At 37.8% G+C, this 11567-nt stretch overlaps 1 long non-coding RNA gene across 1 annotated transcript; it reads right to left on the reverse strand.

Moving 5' to 3' along the window:
* Nucleotides 1-12: 12 nt before the first annotated feature.
* On the reverse strand, nucleotides 13-7532 carry LOC139321666 (uncharacterized). The gene is made up of 4 exons (XR_011600810.1): nucleotides 7498-7532; nucleotides 4202-4406; nucleotides 784-857; nucleotides 13-35 (listed from the first exon to the last, which is right to left on the reverse strand). It is a non-coding gene; the product is annotated as an uncharacterized lncRNA (long non-coding RNA).
* Between the last annotated feature and the right edge of the window lie 4035 nt (nucleotides 7533-11567).

Here is an 11567-nt window from a genome sequence, read left to right on the forward strand (position 1 = left end):
ACTTTATTTCCACTTTGTCCAAATAACTCTCAGCACTAAAATCAAAATAAAACAATGGAGATGTTAATAATAATCTTCGCTACCAAGCTTTGCTAAGATTGTAGAATGGAGTGAGTTTTCTACCATTATAGATTAGTAGCATTTCACAGTTGTGAAATATAATCATCAGATTTTATAAATATGAAATAGCATTGTCTTGAAAAATTATAGTTATTTTAAAGAAAATGGCTTAAAACTCATATATCTACAGATGTGCATTTGTGAAAATTAGAATGTTGCGATTAGCCAAACACAAACACTAATTGAGAACTGAATATTTAACAAGATGTTTAAACGAAGAAAAGCTTACATTATAATTAGAATAATTGCCTTGCTAGTTCTTACATTAAGCAATTAATTATCCATCTGAGATACACTTTGTAAACCTTAAACTCCACATCTTTTATGATGTAACTTTCGTGTCCTTTCTGAAATGGGGGAAAATTAAGTAGAAATACTTAATATTTGCCTTTCAAAGATGAAATCTGACAGGCTTGTATAAGTGAGCATCGGTGGTTAAAATAATGGAACACATGATAAATTTGAAAGTTAAATTATTTTCACTATGATAAGAGGTATGACTGGAACTGTTTTCAAATTAAAGTCACTAATTTCTTAGTGAAAATACTTCCAGTCATAAATAGGAGAAGATTGTTCATATATTATTTATTGACTCCTATCAAATTAAGTTTCCAACCTTTTAAATTCAGAAACAGGAGAGCACAGTAGTAAGAGCTAAATTACCTGCTGCCGTTAAATCAAGTTTCCTTTGAGTTCAGCTCAAGTCTTGGTAACTTCATAGGTATTCCATATGTTTTCTGAGCAAAAAGACAAAATTGATTTGCTATTGGTTTCTTCCAGGTTGTTAAATTGTGCATCTTTTTGATTCATAAAAGGTAAAGTTATTTGAGTCAAATTTGGTTCCTGATGATTGCATAGACATGTCCATGTTGTTTTCCTGGCAATAATACAGAAGTGGTTTGTCACTGCCTTGTTCTGCAATGCTGTTTTTTTCCAACTTCCCTGCCTAGCCTACAGCGCTAGCATTTCCTGATGGATTTCTCATCTAAGTAGCAACCAGGCCACATCCTGTTTAGCTGCCAAGCCCAGACAAGGTAGGCCAGTAGAATTATAAAAACGTAACATTATAGCAACATATGCAGAGTCATACTAGATGTGAGGCACTGGGGGAGGCTGAGAAAATAATGGAAAGTTGACATAAACAGTCAAGAGATAGAAGATGAGTTCATTGGTAGCTGACAAGAAACGGGGAAAAAATGTTTCAAAGAGACTCTGCCTTAATGATTACACTATAAATACAGGTTAGAAGTTACTGTTATAGTTTCAAGACAAAAATTAACTATTGAGTCCCACATTGCTGGATAAGATCAAAGAAGCAAGAAGTACACAGCATTCAGTAAAGGTGCCTTGGGCAAATAACAATTTTGGAAACTTATAATCAACAATAAAATCTAAACCAGTTATTAATTTCATTACTGAGTTATTCTGATAATTGTTTTGTAGTAATATTTCTTTACCCACCTAAGTATTCAAACTGAAAAGGCAAAATGCTTTTTTAAAAAATCATTTACTCCATATGATACTTTCTATTTAATTCAATAACTTCATGCCAATTTTTGATACAAATTTTGATCATGTAACCATGGGGATGATGCAACGATTGTAAGTGTGAAAAACTGTCATGCCAATTTTTGGTATGCTTTGGTATGCCAATTTTTGGTATGCTTTAAAAATACTGCTTCTAACCGGATATGTTCAATATTTATTAGTTTTTGTACTAAGACTTATTTAATCTTATTTTTCTTCTTCTAACTTTTTTTTTTTTTTAATTTGATTTATATGCCGCCCTTCTCCGAAGACTCAGGGCGGCTTACAATGTGCTCAGCAATAGCCTTCATCCTTTTGTATATTTATACAAAGTCAGCTTATTGCCCCCACAACTGGGTCCTCATTTCAACACTTTTATGTTATCTTCTTTCCTGTAACTCCTCATTAGCCAAGGAGACAAGTATTATTTACTGAACAAACAGTACTTTGTTAAATCTGCTGTTCAAGATAGCTTACAACCAACCTATCTAAAAGTAAGTTTAATTTGACAAAAGTTTGTCATTTTATATTCTGTGTTCATGTCATAAAAACATGCCAGTTGCCAAGCTCACAAATTTTGATCATGTAACCATGGGCATGCTGCAACGATTGTAAATGTGAAAAATTGTCATAAGTCACTTTTTTCAGTGTCACTGTAACTTCAAATGGACGCTAAATGAATAGTTGTAAGTCAAGGACTACCTACAGTGTGAAAATAGATCCAAATAGCATTGGATCTCTCAAATGCTTTCAAAACAATTATATTCTAAATGCGCTGCATTTAATTTATTTTTCTATGAAAACCACCCAGGTCCAGTCTGTACAAATGCCTGCAGTCCAGATACTCATTCCAACATTAAACAAACCTCCAATGATTAAAACCTTAACTCTTGTTTAGTATTGGTGAAAATGTTACACTATGACATATATAGTTTATAAGAAAAAATGAACAAAAAAATAACGGAAGCTTATGCCTCTGTGACTTGCGTACCAAGGTAGTAGCATACCTTTGAAGACTGTCCTGTGGGGATGACTACATCATTTCAGGAAAAAGACTGAAACGTGTTAAATTTTTAATCAAAATTTTGTTTCACAATCTGAGGTATATTTTTACAGCCAATTATTAACTAGTCAAAATAATAAATTGGACTGCGTATAATGTATGCACTTGAATACAGGAATTATTTTCATATAAGACTATTACTATCACTAATATTGAGAGATGCTACTTAGAGTTACTTATGATCTCTGCATGCATTCTTGTAAATATCTAGCTGAATGGAAATATTATTTCCCTCTATCAGGGGTGAAATCCAGCAGGTTCTGGAGAACCGGTAGTGGAAATTTTGAGCAGTTCGGAGAACTGGCAAATACCACCTCTGGCTGGCCCCAGAGTGGGGTGGGGAATAGAGTTTTTGCAATATCCTTCCTCCAGGAGTGGGGAGGGAATGGGGATTTTGCAGTATCCCTCTGCTGGAATGGGTTGGGAATGGAGATTTTGCAATATCATTCCCCTGCCACTCCCACCAAGCCACGCCCACAGAACCGGTAGTAAAAAAAATTGGATTTCACCACTGCCCTCTATGATGTGATTATCCATTCTTCTCCTGTCCCTGCTCCCATATATGGTGGCAAAAAAAGGTTTCCAGGTATTAGCATTAAAATGAGTAAGGGAGTAGACAAAGCAGTGAAAAGAAAGAGCAGGCGGAAAAACAGGTACTTTTGTTGTTGTTTAAACAGAGATGTAAAAAGGGAAATGATCAGTTATCTGGGAAATAAACATATTAACTTATTTATCTAATAGTATTTATATTACACTACAACCTGTTGCACATGTACCTCATAATTACATATTTCTATAGGTATGTAGAATTAAACATTTATCTTTCAAAGTATATGTTTTTTTTATCTTTAACAATTACACTAATAGAAAAACCAAAATTATTTTTTCTTAAATAAATGTCAAGAATTATTTTTTCTAAATTTCCTTAGAAAATCAATTAAAATTTAAAGCCACATTCCTGGAACAATTGCTTATCTTCCCACTGTTCGACTTCTATTAAATTGAATTTGAAAAGCTGCAATGTATTTTTGGTCAACAAATCATTTTCTGCCACAGCAAATGAAATTTCTTCTAAAAAAAGGTAGTTCTTGTTTATCAACCACAAATGGGACCATCAACTTGATTGTTAAGCAAAGCAGTCACTAAGTGAAACCATGACTGTGTTTATAATCTTACCTCAATTATCCTTTGCTTTATAGACCTGAGAGGGTCATAAATGCAAGGACTTCTTGCAAAGTTATTTCTTCGTTAGTGTCATAATTGTAAATCACTGCTACACAAGGCAGTCACTAAAAGAGGACCACCTGTATTTGACTTTTTTTATTTCAGTTAATCTGTTTCTTTCAATCAATACACAAATTCTAATTCATTTTAACAGAGTAATCATTCAAAAGACAAAATAGTGGAAATTATACACTGATATCATCTCCACAACTTTTTGTTCCTTATAAATCATTTAATATACTGTCAGTTGTTCTTTAAATTTCTTACCTCCTTTTTGAGAATCTCATTGACTCCGTCTAGCCATGGCTTTTTCCTTCTTCCGTTTCCTCTCAATTAATTCACTCTTCCTTCATATATATAAGGGCGTAAACTGGAAAAGGGGCAACCAGTGCTGATCAAGCCAATCAAAACTGGCTATGTAACGATTGAGGTGCTTCCCAATCTCAAGGCTGGGAAAATAATGACCAGAAGTCTATTAACATGAAAGAGTGAGAAGAAAAGGCTTAGGACTTAAATCCTGCCAGTGAATGACCAGGAGGACAAGTTTTGCAATTCATTCTCTCTCTATAACTAAAATGCCTCAATATATTTCTAGCATTCTGGTCACTCACTCTGACATCAATCTACATTCATTCAGTACCCATTTATTCTTGACTTTCTTTCCTTCTTGTTTTATCTTAGCTATCCCATTCCCACTAACTTTTCTTTCTTCTGACATATTCAACTCTAATTCTCTATAATAAATAAGGCAGAAGCATACTTTTGTTTGTTGCACTGATCACTGAACCAAAATGTAGATTGTTTCTTGTTTTAAACAGCATGTATGTAGGTATTTGTTGCCCATCTCACTATCCAATGATCCTGAGCATTAGCATTAGTTTATTTTGATTAATCTACATTAAAAACCCTTTTAATTGCTTCATTAGAAATGTTGGCTTGTAAGTCAAACCACCTAATTAACTATGTTTTGTTGGATATATCCAGGGGTGAAATGCTACCGGTTCGCACTGGTTTGGGCAAACCGGTAGCGGTGGCAGCAGGTGGTTCAGAGAACTGGTAGCGGCGGCAGCGCAAGGTTCCGTCCATCCACCTGGATGTCATTACCTGTTTTTTACCCTCTGCGCATGTGCAGAAGGCTTTGCGCATGGGGTCCAAAATCGCACGTGACATCCGCGCGCGGTACACGCACTTCCGAACTGGTAGGGAAGGTAAGTAGATTTCACCCCTGGATATATCTCACTCTTCCTTTTCCTGCTTGTTGTTGTGATTCCGACCCCCAAGCCCGTCTTATCGGAGGGAGAAGACTCCGAAAGTGAAGGAAAGGAGTTGGCAAGGCCTCCCTCTCCAGGACCCTCCTCTCTGGCAATGCCTTAGGTGTCTTCCGAAGGAGAAGAGATAGGCCAGGAGCCAGGCACTTCCGAGCAGCCGCAGTTAGACAGCGACGGAGATAAATCTTGGCTGGATCCCCGACAGCATCGGAAAGACAAGCATGCGCAGCAGAGAAGGAGGCGTGCCAGAGATTAAGCTGAGTCATTGGACCACACCCCACAGGGGATAAAAGGGGGTATGGTGGCCATTCAGGCTTTGTGACGGACAAAACTGTACAGCTAGCAAGTCATACTGCATTTCTGGAACTTCGTTCTATGCCTTCCTTGGATTTATTATGGACTGGATTTGACAATTCTTTGGCTTTGTGAACTTATTTTGGTTTATCTGACGGAGGAGGAAAACCTCCCTTTGTGAGTAAAGTTTTTGGCAAGCAGCTACTGGGTTGCTGCCAATGCTGTTATCTCAAAGGAATTCCTGACTGCTGGTTTTATTAACTCCTGGCTGACTGTTTGTGTGCGTGTGTGAGACGGGGACAGAACACTTGTGCATCTACAATAGAAGAATGCATACAACTTTACACTAATTTCCTCTTCTATTCTTTTACCTCCCCCTTTTCAATATAAAATCTGTCATAGACAATTCAGAGGAAGGTGGAGTACTATAAAGGGGGGGGAATTATAAAAGATATCTCCTTTCTTCTTCTATCAATGGGATCTTTTAGTGGATAAAATGTTCTCTGTATTTTTTTACTCTAATTTGAAAGTTATTGTTATTTATGTATTTAATTATTTACTTGATTTTTACCTTGTTGCACTGTTCCAGCAAACCTTAAAATTGGCTAACAAAATTTAAAGCAAACATATATATTCATATCCCTACAGAATTCCAAAACAGTAAGAAAGTGATAGCTGGTCCTAATACTCATGCCAGAGGCACTACTCCTGACAGCATCTTTAAAGGGCCTACCTCACAGGGTGGTAGCTGTGGGGGGAAACTGGAAAAGGATGCCTTATGTATACCACTTTGAACTCCTATATGAAAGGTGAGCAGAAAGGGAGATACGCTAGCACTCTATTTGAAAAAAAAATGTAGCACAGTGGAAGGTTAAAATCTAAATGATGGACATGGAGTAACAAGTTTAAATTTCAAAATGACTCCAAATGAATATTAAAAAAAATTCTTAAGAGAGTTGGGAAAAGGCATTTTAAGGGTAGTTTGTCAGGGGAACCAATGATCTAAAAAGGATGTCAGTCACTTTTGTTGAATGTGATCATGTAGGGCAGTGGTCCCCAACCTTTTTATCGCCGCGGACCAATCAGCCTTTGATAATTTTACCGTGGCCCGCTGAGCGCGCGCAGGGGTGGGAACTTTGGGCCACACGTGCGTACCTGCTCGGGGCTCTCTTCCCTGGAGCCTTTGCGCACGGCCCAGGAGCCTTTGCGCACGGCCCAGGAGCTTTTGCGCACAGCCCAGGAGCTTTTGCGCACGGCCCAGAAGCCTTTGCGCTGCAGCGTTCATGTCCCCCGGCCGCTGCGCGGCCCGGTGCCAGGTACTCCACGGCCCGGCACCGGTCCGCGGACCGGGGGTTGGGGACCACTGATGTAGGGGATGGAGAATATGTTCCCAAGATTGGTTTAATTTGGATTCCCTACTAAGTTTGAAATTGAATTTGATAGCTTAAATCTCTCCTTTCTAATTCCGATTCTACATATATGGCTTTACAGTTTGGATTTCCAACATGTGGACTGGGGCCTGATGTAAGATACATAATCTTCTACAACATTATTACAGATATGTAGTCAAGTGTGAATCCTAGTAGGTGCATTCATAACCGACAGATGCCCAGCAACTAACCTTCCAATTTAGGCAGGGTATGGCTTCAGGGACTTCTCAACCTTCACAGTTCCCACATTCTATCTCAATTAATATTTTGTATTTTACAAACAGAACACTACATTTGCTAGTAATAGCTTAAAGAAGTTAATACTTTGTTTTAAAATGAAACATTATATTGAATTATCCTTCAATTTCATCTGCTGCCAAAAGGATTTATAAGTCACTACCCATTTATCAGTATTTTTAATTAACAAGATAATATTTTTATGATTATTACAAATTCCAATTTCCTTCTGTAAAAATAAGATGTTCGTGCTTCTTTATATTAAAAATAATAATCTGAATGTCCTTAATTGCTTTAAATTCTATTTATTTCCATTTTAAACAGCAGCACTTACCATATCTGTAAAAGTAAAATGCTTCTTAAACATACTGCAGGGTAAAGGAGATTATCATTTTAGGCACAGAGTTATCTAGCTTCAATTCTATCTGCCAAAAAAGTAAGAAATATAAATGTTAATACATTAAAATAATAAATGCCTTTGTTAGAAATCTGCCACAAGAAGATCAGAATTAGTGGAACATAGTGCCAATTCTTTTTGATTTATTAAAATGACATAAACTTTAGTCTTCATAAATTACTGTAACTTTATTGACTTTCTTCAGAAAGCAAAAACCTTTCTAAATAAATAACCTATCTAAAAAAAGAAAGAAAGAATGCAAAGCATTAAGGATCACTCATCTCCCCACCAACTGAAAACACATAACTTGATCATAATCATAATGTGAGAAGGGCAGGTCTTTGTAAAAGTGCCAAGGTATGAAATTCTTTCCTTTAAGGAGACTATCTTGTTACATAATAGATTTTTGTTTTGATGGTAGAGCAGTTAACTTAAATCCATTTTTTTCAGAATATAAAATTTAAAATTGTTTATCAATGCAGTTAGATAAGTACAGGTAGCTGTCGATTTACAACAGTTCATTTAGCAACCTTTCGAAGTTATAAACAGCACTACAAAAAATGACTTTTGACGGTTTTTCACACTTATGACCGTTGCAGCATTTCCATGGTGATGTGATCAAAATTCAGACTCTTGGAAACCGACTCATATTTATGATGGTTGTAATAGCCTGGGGTCATGGGATCACCTTTTGTAACCTTCTGACAAGCAGAGTCAGTGGGGAAGCCAGATTCACCATCCTACTAACTTAACAATTGCAGCAATTTCCAACAATTGTGGAAAGAAAGGTCGTAAAATGGGGCAAAACTCACAAAATGTTTCACGTAGCAACAGAAATTTGGGGCTCAATTGTCGTAAATGGAGGACTACCTGTAATACATATTTTATTAATGTTTGAGAAACTGTGGCTGATTGCAAAATTTGAGCTTTCCAGTTTGTTTTTTTTTACTTGAAACTTTGGAAAATTACTATGTCACACGTTGTTTTGGAAAAGTTTGTCTGCTTCAACAATAGTTTGCCATGTGGCTCTAGGCTGGAGGATGCTGTTCAAGAAGAAGAAAGGAACTTGCATGGAAAAATAAGTGCTGGTATTCTCTGGGTCCCAACCTATATTCATTCTGCATTGAATAAGATTATTACAACCAATATATAGGAATGTTGCTGGTTGAGGAAAAAATGGATTTAAGTAGATACAAGAATATAATCAAATTCTTGGACTGAGCTGGTGGGGAAGGAATCACCATTTACTAGATTTCTAGTATAACTTATATGTCAGATATTTAATATCTTTTTTTCTTAAAGGTCTTGCTGAACTTCCCACCTTAATGCTAATATGGCTGTTATATTTATAAAGCCTAATAAATATTTACTACAGTTTTAATTATTGCCACAGGATACTTATGAGATAGCCTGTAAAATACTGCAACATGCAATAATATACCCTATGCAATAGAATGAACACAAAATTTGCTTCACTGTAAAGACAGAATAAATAAAAAAGGAACATGAGGTCAACCACTGTAAATCCTACTATTCACAAGTAATAATCCATTTGTGGATTCCCCTTTAACAAATATTTTAACTATGAACAAAATGAATCAGTTAGCTCCAGTCATCGAATACACCTTAAATATACATAAAACAAGACCAAGACACATATCATACTCTACCTCAAGATTATTGTCAACTCTGAAACTAAACTTATTTCTTAATCAAATATGAAAGCTTCAAATTAAAAAAACAAGATCTATGTCAAATATTTGGCACATTTATACAAGTTATATGGTACAACAATCTCCAAACTTTTATAACATACCATAAAGACAAATACAATGTTCACAAATGGTTTATCCATTTAGCAATGCCACCTTACAAACATTTTTGGTTTTAATTAACCTTAAAATTGACCTAGCAAAGAAGAAAATGCCAACAAAAGAAATCCTCAATGGAAGTAATACAGGATTGTGAATAGTTTTCAAGGTAATTGAAACAGCCTTTTAATAAAGTACAAAGTTTACAACGTAGTGGAGGTTAGTAGAAGAAAAATTAAAAACTCCACCTGCCTTCCAATAAACCACAGCAGTTGTACAGCTTGATATAAGGGGAAGGGATTTCCTTTTCTATAAATGTTTTTTGTTTTTGTGCTAGACCCAAAAGTAGGATCAGTCAGAAGGGAGCAGAAGGCCATTTGTGGTTCCATAAATCTGAACAGTTTTGTATCTATTTTTTTACATCAAAAATATTCAAATTATGCTCACCTTTTCTTGGTGCCTTATTTTAATTTTAAAAATGGGAAGTAGCCTGAGCTTCTCTAGACCTTTGAGAAAGCCTGCACAAAGGAAGGTCTACATGTATAAACCTTTTTTGCAAAATGCTCTAAACCAGGGGTGTCAAACTCAAGGCCCGTGGGCTTGATCTGGCCCATGGGGCTGCCCTGGAAACAGCGAAGGACCGACCCGCGGTGCCTCTTACAGCAAAAACTGAGCTCAGGAGAGCCATGTGTGGCCCTCCTGGGCTCCATTTTTGCTGGCAGAGGGCTGCAGGATGTCAAGCTGGCCACACCCACTCGCCCCCCCCCAAGGACAAACACAACCCTGATGCAGCCCTCAATGAAATCGAGTTTGACATTCTTGCACTAAACCATGATTAAGTCTACTACGGATTACTAAATTAATCAATTGGTCGGATCAACACATCATAATGCATCATAAACCGAAAACACTGGGTTCCCATGATACTCTGAGTTACAAAGTAGCAAACTGCCTTCGAGCTTAACATTTTTTGTGAACTCTATTAATACTTCATTCGCCAAAAGCTAGGAAATGAATATATAATTCAGGACTGAATTATAGTCTCCGTTACTGTTCCCTATGTTGTTCATGTTTTCGAATAATGATTCATGCAGAAGTACCCCAGTACAATGAAGTGTGTGCACTTGAACAATATCAACTGTATGTGTTTATGTTTGTATGTGTGTGTGTTGTGTGTATCTCCTTCAACCTAAAGCCACTGTCTTCTTCATATACCCTACTTTCATTAAAACAGGCATCTGCATTTTCTGCGTACCTTTTGGAAATTGGTTAGATAAGCCTCAGATGTATAATCAGAATAAGCAACCATTAATTTGTCATCCAATTTTGTACGCTAACGGGTTATCATAGACTCATAGTACTGTAGGGTTGGAAAAGACCACTAAGATGATCTAATTCAGCCCTCCATCCCCAGGAGACATACTGTACTGATCTGGGGGATAACAACCCCCCACAGTCAGCCGTCCTTATGACCTCTGGAGAAAGAATGAGTCACAAGTATAATAAAGAAGACAGTCGCCTTATCCGGGCTTCAGAGTGGATTGTCCCTTACTCCGAATACTTGGAGAGAGAGAGAAAAAAAAGTCTCTCTCTCTCTCTCCTGCCAACCCAAACTGGAAATCTATGTTGATATGCGAGGAGGTCGCAGATGCCAGTCCCAGGTACACGGACTGCCTTGAAACCACAATGAATAGCAGACCGACAAGGCAGGAGCGGAGGGACAGAAGGTTAAGAAGAGCGGAATCCGACACGTTCAACCGTAATGTTTTCTTCTTTATGCAAACATCCGGCTGCTCTTCCTAGTCCTGTAGCGCTGATAACCAGCTTTCCCGTGAGATTCCCAGAGATTCCCGTGACATCCCCGACCACGATTAATGATCCGATCCGGTGTCTCGGTCCCCCTTTACGGCCGGGATCAGCTCTACTTCACCAAGACTTCAGATGCAACACGCAGCTAACACGCGACCTCACTCTTGCCCACCCACCCAACCGGCTCGCCCGCCCGCCCGCCCGCCCGCCCGCCCGGGGCTGCGGTAAACTCGGCAGAGTAGCCTCGTCGCTTTCCTCCTCTCACCTCAGCCTGAGGCCACCTCGCCGGGCAGCCCCTCGCTCCGGCACAGCCAAAATTAAGATCGGGATGGAAGCCGGAGAGAAGGAACGGGACGGAAAGAAACCAGAGACACCCGCCGGGGGGAT

This window comes from Pituophis catenifer, unplaced genomic scaffold, assembly GCF_029215685.1.
Source record: "Pituophis catenifer annectens isolate HBS135680 unplaced genomic scaffold, rPitCat1.0.hap2 SCAF_1, whole genome shotgun sequence".
NCBI lineage: Eukaryota > Metazoa > Chordata > Lepidosauria > Squamata > Colubridae > Pituophis > Pituophis catenifer.